Here is a 15,258-nt window from a genome sequence, read left to right as displayed (position 1 = left end):
TTTGCCAATTCTCACTAAGGGGCTAGGAGCTACTGGGGAGTATGGGTGTGAAGTGTAGCTAACATACACTAGCAGATGCTATCCTTCTATTGCTAATTTTACTTAATGGTTTTTCTTCCATAGAAAGATGACTGTGCTATAAAAAAAAAGGGGGGGGGGAATCAATGAAGCCTTTTTTTTTTTAAGAAAAAAAAAACAGGGCCCTTTATAAAGTGATTGTTACTGAAGCATCCATTTTTCTGAAATCAGAATTGAAGTTTGTTTTCAGGGCCAAATTTCACCTGCTTTTTAAAAAATCTCAAAACAAAAGAGAGATTGTATTTTCCTCAAAGGTAGATCTGACCACATTTCTGTCCTTGAGAGACTGCTTGGTGGATAGAATACCAGGCCTGGAGTCAGGATAGACCTGAGTTCAGTCTGCTAAATTGGGTGACCCTGGGTGAGTCACTTTCTTGAATCCCTGTTGTCTTCTGTTTTCTCATCTATAAAATGGAGATAATAATAGCACCTATTTCCTAGGGTTGGGGGATAATAATTGTAAAAGTACTCAGCCCAGGCTCTGGCAAAATAATAAGAGCTATATAAATATGAGCTTTTGTAAAATCTGGCTTCAGATATACTTGGTAATTGTGTGACCCTGGGAAAATTACTTAACTTCAATCTGCCTTAGTTTCTTCAACTCTAAAATGGAGATAATAATAAAACCTACCTTTCAGGGCTGTAATGAAGATCGAGTGAGATAATAATTGGATAAAGAAATAGAGAATTCTTAACACAGTGCTTGGCACATATAAATACTTGCTTCCTTTTTTTTTTTTTTTTTTTCTCTCTCTCTCTCTCTCTCTCTCTCTCTTCCTTCCTTCTTTCCTTCCTTTCTTTCTAAATCAATGCTGGTCCTAAGATAAGACAGAAGAGTGGTAAGGGCTAGGCAATTGGGATCAAGTGACTTGCCCAGGGGTCACACCGCTAGAAAGTGTCTGAGGTCACATTTGAACCCAGGCCCTCCTTCCTCAAGGTTTGGTACTTTATTTACTATGCTCCCTAGCTGCCTCCTCCCCCTTCCTTTTGTTCAGTTAAATTCTAGGGGCTCCATATTTCCTCTGGCTTTGAAAATTCTTTAGAACTTTGTCCCAACCTAGCTTTCCAGCCTCATTATACATCACTCCCTTCATGCACTCTATGGTCTAGCCAAACTGGTCTTATCTTGGTTTCTCTCCACCCCACGCCCATCACTCTATCTGCCCCATCATGCTTTGCACAGGACTGGCCCCTCCCATCTCCCCAAATTTAATGCACCCCCTCCTCGACCCCATCTCTCTTCCTTTAACATTCAGTTTCAGAATCTATATGACACTCTTCCTGATCCACCAGCAATAAGTACTCTATTGTTAAATACGTAAAAAATAAGTATATGCAAAAATGTTGTCTTCATTTGACATCTATTATAGATCCATTGTATTTACTTTTTATTTGATCATATATGCATTTTTACATATATACATGTACCTTTGTATATCCATACCTATGCACAGGAATATACATTTGCACATATATCGTACACATTGTTTCTCCCAATAGAATCCTGCTCTTGGAGGGCAGAGATTGTTTGATTCTTTGTATTTGTGTCTCCTGTGCCTGTCGAGTACATAGTAGGCGCTTAATAAATGCTTACTGACTGGCCAATCTTGAAAAACCCTTCGAATCCTTGACATCATTCCTTGTTCAGGCGCTAGGCTTTTCCCCTGGAACTATTTGTTTTAAGGCAAAATTCAAAATGAGATTCCCTGGGAAATTGAAACGCAAAATCCTTGAATTGTGTGCATAGGGAAAGCCTCAGTTCCCCTTCACCCACCCACCCACCGGCTCCCCCTCCTCCATAACGCCCCCACCGAGGAGGAGAGAGAAATGACGCCAGGGTAAGAAAATCTCCCCAGGCAAAGGAGTTTGGAAGCATTCAACCATCTTCTTGTTCCATCCAAGTGGCTTACTGCTTACTGTTCCTCCCGGGAGCCCCCGATTTCCTTCTCATCTCCCCTGGGAGAGGGTTTCTGTTCTGCTCCCTTCTGGAGCCGGTGCCCATTTCCAGGCTGTCACCACGTCTGTGGTTTGCACCGGAGACATAGGCGGACGGGGATAGTTTTCTGGTCCTTTGTTTTTTTTCCCAGGGATTCCTCGCGTTGCAAACTATATCTGGGAGTTGGGTGGGGGCTCGGAGCTTCCCTATAATGAAGTACCACTAGACAGAACAGTCACTTGTGGCAGGTAGCAAAGAAATTTCAATAAAGTAAACTCGGAGCATTATCAAAATTATACATTTGGGGCTGTTAGCATGGCCTAGAAAAAGATGAGGACAGGCTCATCTCATTAAAAGAGAAGAAATAGTGGAATTAGCTTGAATCTAATTACAAGCCACACTATCTAATGTAAAAACATGACTGTTTTTTCACTCCCATTCATTTGGGCTAGTAATTAGTTTTGGCCTCTAAAATGCCACCCTTTAATCATCCAAACACAGATGTGATTTGCCGTGCAATTTAATCTTGCTTTAATGAAGAACTAATGGACGCATCGCAAATTACTTTCCCTGTTGGAGAAAAATTCTATTTCCTGCTTTTCAAAAGATCAAGAGTATCTTGTGATAATAGGCCGAGCGGCCCTGGCAGCCTCGGCGCCCAGAGCAAACAAGCTCTTTTACTCAACTCCCAATTCAATGGCGAAAAAGAGGCTACAATTAGAGGCGACGCAGGGGAAACGCGGCATTACCGGCGAATCACTTTCTGCAGCTCAACCCCCAGCAACCACTGCCTTGTTCGAGCCAGGGCTAAAGTGTCAGCTCCGAACAATGCGCCGTGATAAATTACTCTCTTCAAACAGCTGCACTGCTAATTTTCAATTATACACACAAATGGGCCTCAGATTGGAAGAAAATGGAGTGCATGGGGAGAACAGTAGTAGATTTCTGTGTTTGTTTGGTGGTGAGTGCGGAGGCGGGGGAATGACATCTTGAAAGGGAGGCGAGAGGAGCACCAGTGGAGTCGGGGTTGCCACACCAGAGATGAGGCTGCTCCCCCAGACCCTGGAGCCCCCCGGGCCACCTCGGCGGAACCTCGGCTTCCCGAGAAGCGTGAAATCGCCAATTACTTCCATTGGCTTGGGAGAATTCCAAAGTTGTGACCTATTGCTCACCCGGGGATGAAAATTCCCCATTGGCCCATAATTGGGCCGCCTCGCAAACCCACTTAGTTTGGTGAAGGTCCCGTCCCACGTAGAATCCCCCGAGCGTTCAGGTCCTCTCTAGGACTTTTCTCCCCCGAGAACGAATTCTCCTAGAATCTACAGCTTTCTCTTTGTGCCCACATTCTCCAGTCTTCTAGACCCCGGTTCTGACCACTCCTCTGCTTCCTAAATAGTCCGATAGGCAGAATGTGCATTATTTATGAGCCTTGCCTTCCCCATCAGGATCCTCAACTTAGAATGTTCTGGAAACTGCAGAGCCTTCGGCAAGAATTTTGGTCCCTGGGCAGGCAGCTCAAAACACACTCAAATCAGTTTTTGGAATTAGTGATGGGGAGAGAGACAGAGACAGAGAGAGAGAGAGACAGAGAGAGAGACAGAGAGACAGAGAGACAGAGACAGAGACAGAGACAGAGACAGAGAGACAGAGAGAGTCTTTACATTGTGAGGTAGGTGGAGAGCTAGTCTTAGAGACAGGAAGATCTAGGTTGGAGTTCCACCTCTGACATATTCTAGCTGTGTGACCCTGGACAAGTCACTTTGCTCTTAGGCATAGAAATCATAAAGAAAGTGCCGAGTTGCATCCGTGGAGGAAATTCTCTGGAATCTGGCTACACTGATGAAACCAGGTCTGGTAATTAATAATAAAAGCCTGAAAGTAGAATTTGGTTAGGCAGAGAATTAGAGACTATAACATAAAGACCTTGGGAGAGGGTTCTCGAACCCAAGGGAAATATTGGTAAATGTTTAATATCGGTTCTCTAAGGGAGGAGAAAAAGGAAGCCTGGCACACTTTTAAATATAATCTGCATTATTAACCAATTCTCCATCATTTTCTTGTCTAGAAATCAACAAAACAATAAACCAAGCTTTAGTTTGAAGCAGTTGCTTATTTCTGAGGTTTAAACGCTAACACTGAAAATTTAACAATCAATCCATCAAGCTGGTTCCAGCCCATCACAGAACTGTGACTGCTGCAAGGGGTGGGATTCTTCAGGGTACCACTGTGTGGTGGTGGAGGGAGAGACAGACCCCCAAGAGCACCTGGAGGCGGCTGCTGCTGCTGGGAGGGGGGAGGGCAATGATTGCAGAAGGAACTTACCTGGTATGTGATCAAGGCATGCAGAATTGCTGTCTTCTAGCTTCCTATTTTGACTAATCATTCTTCCTTCTTTGCTTCTATGCTATTGAAGAAGTGCATGTGCTGTCAAAAGGTAGTTACAACAAAGTTTGTAATTGCACGGGATTTACAAAATCTGTATTGATTTGATTTAAGAAATTAATCTTATTTTACTAATGCCTTTTGTTTTTACATCACTTTCATTTCTGAAAATATCCCTCCCCACTCCTCTGCAAATGGAGACATCCATTTTAACAATGGATAAAAAACAAAAGCAAAAATGTTTGGCAAAAGTAACCAACACTTTGATTGTGTCTGATAGTATATACAATATTCCATACCCAAAGTCCCCTCCCTGTCAAATGAAGAGATTGAAGATAATTGCACAGTTTTAAAAAAATTTTGTGGTTTTTTGCACTCTCGTAATTTCACTTCCTTGGAGTAAATTAGTCATTGTTGTTTTACCCTAGTCCTGATGCTTCAGGGCTGTTCTCTACCACTATAAAATGTGATGCTTAGTGTTTTTCATTCTTCTTCTAAGGAAAGAGCTGTCTTTATTTGTTGAGTGTGTTCACATTTCAAGTTGTGAGATGTTCAATCCTGTTTGGGTTTAGATACAGAGAGGAATGGTGCTTAAAAAAGCCCTCAAAATTGCTTGTGATTACTTACATGTTCACTCTCTCTATTTTTTATTTTTCAAATTATTATTGATGATTTTTCATTTTATACCACAATTATTTCCTCTGATAGAATCCTTCCTTATAATATAGAAAAAGAAAGACTGATTCAAAGCCAACTAGTATAGCAACTGAATTTTGCATATATACCACATTTGGCATCCATAATCCTCCACCTTTTACACTGAAAGGATTGATGTTTGTTTCCTAATGAGGTCTTTACCTCTTTCCTCCCTCCCTCCCTTCCTTCCTTCCTCCCTTCCTCCCTTTCTCCCTTCCTCCTTTTCTCCCTTCCTCCCTCCCTTCCTTCCTTCCTTCTTTCCTTCACTCCTTCCTTCCCTATTTTATGGGTCATTTCTGGATATACATCCTCTCCCTCTTCCCTAGCCATCTAGCAAGCTTTTTTTTTTTTTTTTTGAGACAAAGAATAACAATTAAAACAAAACCAATCGATGTAGTAAACAGATCTGACAATGTATACAACGTTCTGCCCCTAGAGTTCACCACCTCTCCAAGGGATGGGGAAAGGTTCATTTCCTCATCATTTTCTTTTAATTTTCTTTATCACAAACTACCTGTGCCCTGAGGAATTACTCATTTGGACTCGAGAAAAGGTAGAGAAAGGCTTCATGGGCATTGGCCTCTCTGGTCCTGAAGACTCTTTGAGTCTCTGGCAAATATCAGCTCGGACTGATTTTCTTCCTTTCCAAGAAGCTGTCATCTCTAGGGAGCATTCCCCGGTAAAGCCTCCATTTTCTATAGAACTCAGGATTTTAGAGATGACCAAGGTGACAAATAAATGGGCCTCATCTGCTGAAGGGCCAGGCATTAGCAGAGTACAATGATTTGGCCTGGAAGAGACAATGGTGATTAAAATGTCCTGATTGCCCAGCATTTCAAAGAAGTCTGAATGGAATATAACTTAATGTTCAAAGAAGGGACTGTTAGCTTGATCGGATTTGTTTTTTAAAAATAGCAATCCTTTCAGGGCATCTTCTTTTTTCCCCCTTCAATAAGTGTGAACGGGGTCTATCCTCTAATTATGAAATGTATTACCATACAAAAAGGATTATTTTTTTGAATTTAAAAATGCCAGTCACATTTAAAGTTACTTCTCCTTGAAACGAAGAGACTTGGAATGGGGTAAGAGAGGGGGAGAAATGGGAGGAAAGTGGTTCCAATATGGCATCGTTAACATAGGACTTTTTTTTTTTTTTTTTTTTTTTTTTTTGCTGAAGTGGGATTTCACTCCTTCTAGTTTATAATCGTTACAGAAATTTAAACCTCAAACCATTTCAGTCTGAGCTTATACTAAGCTTGTTAGTGGTTTCTGATGCTGTAGGTGATAGGGCTCTGGCATTACCATAAATCAGCAGAATTAACGATGATCTTCAGAGGCATGCTTGAAGGTGGGTGACAGAAGTCTGCAATTTGGTGCTCTGAATATGATGATAACATTCTATATTAAATGTTTATAATCTACTTAGAGCTGAGCTGCAAGTACACTTTGTATTTGTGCTGGGCCTCATATTAGACATCAGGAGCGATTATTACAGCCTGGGCAATGCTGTCATCTTTGGGATGGCATAATTTAAAAAAATATATATAATATAGCCAGACCCACCCACATGTCTTAGCAGGGCTGTTTTCTCTTTTTTCTAGTTTAATTTAATTATATGATGTGCAAAGAGGTTCTTGGCTTGTTTGTTTAAATATTGCCAGGAAAAGCATCCTACAGTCGTTGTGCTCTCACCCACACAGAAAATAATCTGTAGCCTTGCGGGGATTTCAGATTCTGTGCCTTGGATGACTGAAATCAGGTTTCTGCTGTCTTCTCTACAAGCCAGTGTTATTCTTCCAACAAACTGGGACTGATAAAGAACTCAAATTGAATAGTTAGATTCTAGCCCTCGAATTCTTCAAAGGGGCAAACAGCCTAAGTATCACACAGAATTTTTGCATTTACATATGTCTTTCATATGAGTATGCGCAGAATTTGTACCAGTTGTTCACCAGTATTGTCAGAAGGGATTTTCCCACTTGGAGTTCCCTACAAAAATGATGCAAATCAGGTGAAAAAAAATCTACGTATATATTTATGTCAACGGGAGGATATCTATCAAGTCTCTTAACATTTATCTATCAGTCTACATATCTTTGAACTGATCATTCTATCCCATTAAATACTATTCGTAAAGCACTTAGCCCAGTCCCTGGCCCCTACATAGTAGGTACTTAATCAATGCTTATCCTTTCTCCTCCATCTATCTGTTTATTTATATCTCCCCTTATAGTGCTTTTGAGCTGCCTATCCCTTGAAATATATGTGTTTATATAGTAATTATACACAAGACAATAATTATAATTTATAATTAACATATTAATTATACACAATCATATAATAATATATAATAAGAAGCAGCATGGCATAGTGGCTAAAGATGAAGACTGGGTTCAAGACCTGTCTCTGATGCTTCCTGGCTGGGTGATCCTAGGCAAATCACCCAACTTCTTTAGATTCAAGGCAACTCTCTCTGGGTTGCACTGATTTCTCAGAGTGGTTGCAAGAAGAATAAAAGGAGATCATATTCATAAAGTGCTCTGCGAACCTTAAAGGGCTATATAACAGCTAGCTATAGAATTGCATTGGTAGAAGAAAATTCTTTATTTGAGAGTTCCCTGTATTACTGAAATCATAGGTACAGTCCTTATCCCTTAATAAATAATATAGTGTGTGTGTGTGTGTGTGTGTGTGTGTGTGTGTGTGTGTGTGTGTGTGTGTGTGTGTGTGTTGGGGGTGGGGAGGGGTTCATCACTTTCCCAGTAGAGAAATTCCCTCTCATTGATCACCAAATATTTATTAAGATTCTTCTGTGTGTCAAGAATTATGCCAGGTGTTAGGACAGGGATTCTTTTTTTTTTTTTTAAACACTTACCTTCTGTCTTAGAATCAATAGTGTGTATTGGTTCCAAGACAGAAGAGCGCTAAGGGCTAGGCAATGGGGGGGTTAAGTGATTTGTCCAGGGTCACACAGCTGGGAAGTGTCAGGTCAGATTTGAACCCAAAATGTCCCATCTCTAGTCTTGGCTCTCAATCCACTGAACTACCCAAGTGCCCTTTAGGACAGGAATTCTTAATCATTTTAGTGTCATAGATCACCCTGAGAAGTCTGGTGAAGTTTATGGACCCCTTCTCAGAATAATGCTTTTTAAAAATTAGAATACATAAGACTAAAAAAACAGCCAATTGTATTGAAAGAGTTATCCAAATATTTTTAAGAATTTCAGAGAGCCTGAAGAAAGAAATCCTCCCTAGAGTTACAAATATAAAAGTGGTTCTGGACAGTCTCTGCCTTGAAGGAAGCTTCCATTCTGCTCCCTTGATCTAGTCTCTAGAATCAGGTAGGATTAGAGGTAGGACTTCAACACAGATTCTGAGGCTGGCTCTCTGTCTACTACACCATATGGCTTTTCACTGTGCACACACACACTATACGCACATACCTATGCAAGCACATGAGCATATATAAAACATCAATATGCAATAACAAGGACAACTCAAATTAATATAGTATTTTCTGGCTTGCAAAGCACCTTCCAGTCAACTCATTTTCCTCATAACCCTGTGGCATAGGTGGTCTTAGTACTCCCTTTTTATTTTATTTTATTTTATTTTTTAAACCCTTACCTTCCATCTTGGAATCAATAATGGGTACTGGTTCCAAGGCAGAAGAGTGGTAAGGGTAGGCAATGGGGGTCAAGTGACTTGCCCAGGGTCACACAGCTGAGAAGTGCCTGAGTTCAGATTTGAACCCAGGACCTCCCATCTCTAGGTCTGACTCTCTATTCACTGAACTACCTAGCTTCCCCCAGGACTCCCTTTTTAAAGAGAGGGACATGCAGTTCCTATGAATATAGGTTTGTGTGTACACACACACACACACACACATGTAAAGAAGGCATTTTAATGTAGGACATGGACTTTGGCTTGGAAATCAAAAGGTCTGAGTTTAAATCAAGACCCAAATCAAGACTTTACAGAAATTATAATACAGTATTTCATTTGGAAGAAGCCTCAGCAATACTTAGTTCAAAATATACCTGAAAAAGGATCCCATCTGCTATGTTAGTCAACAAGCATCTATTAAGAATCTACTGTGTTTGGGTTGATGTGGACATGATTTGGGATGTGTCTAGACGCTAAACAACCATCCTAGTACAACTATCAATAATATGGAAATAGGTCTTGATTGATGACACATGAAGAAACCAGTGGAAATGTGCATCAGCTACAGGGGTTGGGGGTGTTGGGGGGGAGAGAGTAAGAAAATGAATCATGTAACCATGGAAAAAAATTTTTTCTAAAAAAAAATCTATTGTATTCCAGATATTTTGCTGAGTATTGTGGGACTAGAAAGAACTCAAACTGAACAGTTAAATTCTGGCTGTGGCATTCTTCAAAGGGACAAACATCCTATGTGCCACATAAGATTTTTCTATTCATATATATGTCTTTCATAAATGTAAATGACAGGATTTGCATTTGTGCAGAGAATTTGGATATAGAAAAAAGGAAAAGAATCCATAGTTCTTTGTCCTCTAGGAACTCATTCTTTTACTTTTTAATTTTATTTCTTTTCAATTAATAAATAGCAATATTTTATTTCTACACTTCCCTCCTTCGATTTTCCCATCTTTGTTTTTTTTTTTTAAACCCTTACCTTCCATATTGGAATCAATAATGGGTACTGGTTCCAAGGCAGAAGGGTGGTAAGGGCTACCAATGGGGGTTAAGTGACTTGCCCAGGGTCACATGCCTAGGAAGTGTCTGAGGCTAGATTTGAACCTAGGATCTCCTGTCTTGGATCATGGCTCTCAATCTACTTAGACACCAAGCTGCCCCTGATTTTCCCATCTTTGAGAAGAAAAAGAAAAAAAGAAAACCCTTGTAACAAGTATGCCTACTCAAGTAAAACAAATTCCCATATCTAAAAAATCATGATCGAGCATTATATTGATCATATTTCAAAATTGTTTTATATTTGAAATGTTGAAAATTTCAGAATTGTTCATTTTTACAATGTTGTTGTTATAGTTCTCCTGAATCTGCTCACTTCCCTCTATATCAGGTCGTACTATTCTTCCCAGGTTTCTCTGAAACTACCCCCTTCCCCATTGCTTCTAGGACAACAATATTCCATTGCATGTATATATTGTAACTTGTTCAGCTATTTTTCAGTTGCTGTTTGGCTTCTTAACTTCTAGTTCTTTGCCGTCACAAAAAGAGCCACTACAGGTGTACCTTGTTTTATTGTGCTTTGCAGATATTGCATTTTATTTATTTATTTGTACAAATTGAAGGTTTGTGGCAACCCTGCATTGAGCAAGTCTACTGGCACCATTTTTCCAACAGTTTGTGTCTACACTGTAACTGTGTCATACTTTGGTAATTCTCACAGTATTTCTAACTTTTTCATTATTATTATATCTGTTATAGTATTATGATCAGTGACCTTTAATATTACTATTGTAATTGGGAGGGGAGGGCTTTACAAACTGTGTCCCTATATAGGACAGAGAACTTGGTCAAAAAATATTGTGTATATTCCTACTGCTCCACTGACTGGCTGTCCTCTGTCTCTCTCTTCCTCTCCGCTGGCATCCCTATTCTCTGAGACACAAACAATATGGAAATTTGGCCAATTAGTAACTCTACAATGGCTTCTAACTGTTCAAGTGAAAGGAAGGCTCCACTGATAAGGCAAACTTCACTGTTGCTTTATTTTAAGAAATTGCTGGAGCCATCCCAGCCTTCAGTAACCACCACCCTGATCAGTCAGCAGCCATCAATATCAAGGCAAGACCCTCCACCAGCAAAAAGATGATGTCTCTCTGAAGGCTCCAATGATGGTTAGCATTTTCTAGCAATAAAGTATTTTTTAATCATAGTATGTACATTATTTTTTAGACATAACACTTCTACACACTTAATAAATTGCGGTATAGTATAAACATAACTTTTATATTAACTGGGAAACCAAAAAAAATCATGTGACTCACTTTTTGGGACTATTCACTTTGTTGTGGTGGTCTGGAACTCAACTTGAAATAGCTTTGATGTATGTCTATACGAATGTTTTTGTAAATATAGCACTTTTTTCTTTTTCTTTGACCTCTGGGTTATTGACCTACTTAATAGGATTGTTGTGAGGATCAAATGAGATATTATTTGTAAAGTACTTTGCAAACCTTAAAATACTATATAAATGCTAGTTATTATTTGTAGTAGTAATAGTAGTCTCTGTGGTAGGAGCAACAGCAGTAGTAGCAGTAGCAGCAGTAGTGGTGGGGGAAGTAGTAGTAGTGGTAGTGGTAGTGGTAGTAGTAGTAGTAGTAGTAGTAGTAGTAGTAGTAGTAGTAGTGGTAGTGGTAGTGGTAGTGGTGGTGGTGGTGGTGGTAGTGGTAGTAGTAGTAGTAGTAGTAGTAGTAATAGTGGTGGTGGTAGTAGTAGTAGTATGGAAGTAGTAGTAGTAGTAGTGGTGGTAGTAGTGTAGTAGTAGTGGTGGTGGTGGTGGTGGTGGTAGTGGTGGTGGTGGTGGTGGTAGTAGTAGTAGTAGTAATAGTGGTGGTGGTAGTAGTAGTAATACTAGTAGTAGCATATGGACCAAAGGATATTCACTATTTAGTTACTTTAGGGGCATAATTCTAAATTGCTTTCGAGAATGGCAGGACCAATATACAATTCCATCATTATGTGCCTGTTTCCCTATATTCTCTCTTTCCAACATTTGCAATTTCCCTATAATCAAGTTTTCTTTTGCTGATCAGTAGTGTTTTGGAGCATTTAAAAAACATCAATACTGATATTTTTGATTTGGTCCTTGAAAAATGGCCTCTTCATAGCCTTTGATCATTTACCAGTTGGGGAATGAAAAGGATCTCATAATAGGGGAGATGGAGTGAAAATAATGAGGTACATGAATGATATGTTCAGAGTAACTGGGTGGCCATATTAGAGGAGACGGCACTAAGATCTGGGGATGGAGGAGGACTAAGAAAAAAAGCATCTTTCAGAAAGGGGGATTTGATCTGAGGCTTGAATGAAGCCAGGTAAACTAAGAGAGTTGAGAAAGGAGTATATTTCAGATCTGGGAGATAACTCGGGCCACATTTGGGGAATAGCCAGTAGGCCAGCTTAGCTGAGTAGTCAGTAAAGTATAGGAATGCAGGCAGTTGGTTTTTTATAGTAGATAGAGCATTATATTTGGAACCAGGAAGCCCTGAGTTTTAATCTTTCCACAGATAGCTGTGTGACTTTGGGAAAGTCATTATATTTCACCCAGTCTCCATTTCCTTGATAAAATGGAATAATAATGGCACCTACCTCCCAGAGCTATTGTGAGGACCAAATTAGATAACCTCTGTGAAGCACTTTGCTAGCTACACAAGAAGACTGCTAGGTAATAGGAAGGGACCAGTTTAGTGAAGAGCTTCAAATACCAAAAGGAAGATCATGGAGGTAATAGGGAACTACTATATTTTATTAGGTAAAGGTAGGAAGAGGGACCTAGAAAGACTTCTGCTTTAGAGATGGATTGGAAAGAGAAGAGAATTGAAGGGAGACCAATTAGGAGATCATTGCAATCATCTAGGCAGGGAGTGATTGAGGTCTGAATTAGGATGGTGCTTGTGTGAGTGGAGAAAAGGGTGATATGATGAAGGTAGAAATGGTAAGATTTGGCAGTGGTTTGGGTATGTGGGATGAATTCAAGTGAGTGGTCAAGATAGTGATGAGTTTGTGAATCTGACTGGCTGGGAGGATATAGTGTTCTAGACATTAGTAGAGAAATTATGAAATGGAAGTATTGGGAGGAAGATGCTGAATTCCTTTGTAGATATATCGGGTTTGGGATGCCTACTGGACATCCAATTGATTAATTTAAAACTCAGGTGGTAATGGAGAACTGGAGTTCAGGAGAGAGTAGCTAGATCTGGGAGTTATCTACATTGAGATGGTAATGAAACCCATGGAAACTGATGAGGTGGCCAAACAGATTAAGAAGAGGACCTTGGACAGAGCCTTTATATCAGTAAGGTCAAATTTAAATAGAAATGGGAGACATAAATCATACATAAAGATCCTTGCCAACTAAATATTGACTTAGAAAACCACATATTAACATTAACTATGTTTTAGTGTGTTTTTATTTATTTTGTTAAATATTTTTCAATTACATTTAATAATGTTGACCAATAACATTATTAAGCACCTACTATGAGCCAGGCACTGTGCCAAGCATGGGCACTTGGACCTCTTTCATTTCCATGTGGGCTGGCTTGTTCCTTTGTAAGGTTTAAATTTAGGTTTTATACTAAATATGAGAGTTATGAAATAATATTGTGGTTGCTGATTTTAAAATATTATAGCTTAAGTCAAAATGACTTTTAGCAGCTTTTATTTACAAAGAGGTGGAAAGAGTGAAAGTGTAAAACACAGATAAAGAGGCAGATTCCTAAGGAGCCTACCAGCCCTTATCTGGTAAGTCCTGCTCAGTCGTGGCAGGGGCTTCCCTAAGTCCAATCTCCATGTGGATTTCCCAGTAATCCTCAGACAGAAGTCCCAGTGGTGTCTTCAGCCAGAGTTCTACCAACACAGCCTCCTCCAAAGCCAAGGCAGGAATTTCAACCACTCACTCCAAATGCCAGAAAAGGAATGGTCCCTAGACCATACTGGTCTCTTCTTTTATGCTCCTTTTTCCACATCACTTTTTTTTAAAACTTACCTTCCATCTTGGAGTCGATACTGTGTATTGGCTCTAAGGCAGAAGAATGATAAGGGCTAGGCAAAGGGGGTCAAGTGACTTGCCCAGGGTCACACAGCTGGGAAGTGGCTGAGGCCAGATTTGAACCTCCACGTCACTTTCTATCACTCCTCTTCATAGAAACCAATCTCTGTCTTTCAATTTGCTTAGCACTGCCCATTTGGAGGTGTGAGTTTACTCTAGTAAATGACTTATGAACTTTCATACTTAATGATAAGAAGGGATACTTTCAGTTCTTGATTTGATTAGCTAAAAATAGCCAGGGGAGAGTTAATTTTATCTTCACACCTTCTTCCCATCATGTTTATTCCAGACTCCGAGTGTACACCCAATCTACTTGGGCCACTAGAGATGCAGACTCCATAACCCAAGTGATCCACCAGTTTTAGCTTCTTCTACAGCTGCAGGGATTACAGAGAGACTCCACTACACTTGGCTTTTAAAGTTGATAGCATCTCATCATGTATTTTGCTGGGTTTATTCCATATGAGTACTTTCTTTATGGGAATTTTCACCTGAGAGAGGGGAGACTAAACTATTTACTTTACAGAAGTGGGCATTTTCAAGCAGGAGCATTTATAGAGTACTTCAGGGTTTATAGAACTCTTTCTACATATTATGTCATTTGATCCTCAAAACAATCCTGGGAGGAAAATACTATTAATATCCATATTTACAGATGAGGAAACTGATACAGAGAGAAGTACTTGTCCAGGGTCACATAACTGGATTTCAATGCAGGTCTTCTTGACTCTAGGACCAACACCTGGATTTCTCTTTGCCACCAAGTTGACCCTCTGCTTTTCTTTGTTATAAAGGTAAGTTTTATGGTGCTGGTGAGTCCGTTAGGAAATGACTGATGTTAACAACAAAACAAAACAAAAAGCAACACTGAACTAAAACCTAAACCCAAAGCATCAGTTTTTTAATAATAATAAAAAGCCTAAGGTGAGTTTTCCTGAGTAAATATTTCCCTGAGTAAAATATCCCTGAGTAAATTTTTAAAAAATTAGAGTTGTGTAATCTTTTTATTGGCATCAATTGGATATTTCCCTAATAGATTCTTCTCAATGATAAGGATTTTGCTAGCTCTTTTATTTTATTTATTTATAATATTTTCCCATGGTTCCATGATTCATGAGTTTTCCCATCCCTCTTCTCTCCCTGCTTCCAGAGCTGACCAGCAATTCTACTGGGTCATACACCATAGGCTCTTTAAAAAAAATCTTCCACCAATAAGTAACTAGACATTTTAGTGAAGATGTTAGGACAATATGAGAAGGAATTTTTCAGCCAATGAGTCCTATCCCCAAATGTTAGGTTCATAAGCTTCCATCTTACAGAAGTGGATGAACTGAAACTTGATGACTTTCCATCAAATCTTTTATAGAGAGGAGGTCTCTGT

Source organism: Gracilinanus agilis, chromosome 3, assembly GCF_016433145.1.
Source record: "Gracilinanus agilis isolate LMUSP501 chromosome 3, AgileGrace, whole genome shotgun sequence".
In the NCBI taxonomy this organism is placed as follows: domain Eukaryota; kingdom Metazoa; phylum Chordata; class Mammalia; order Didelphimorphia; family Didelphidae; genus Gracilinanus; species Gracilinanus agilis.
This window is presented reverse-complemented; position numbering follows the sequence as displayed.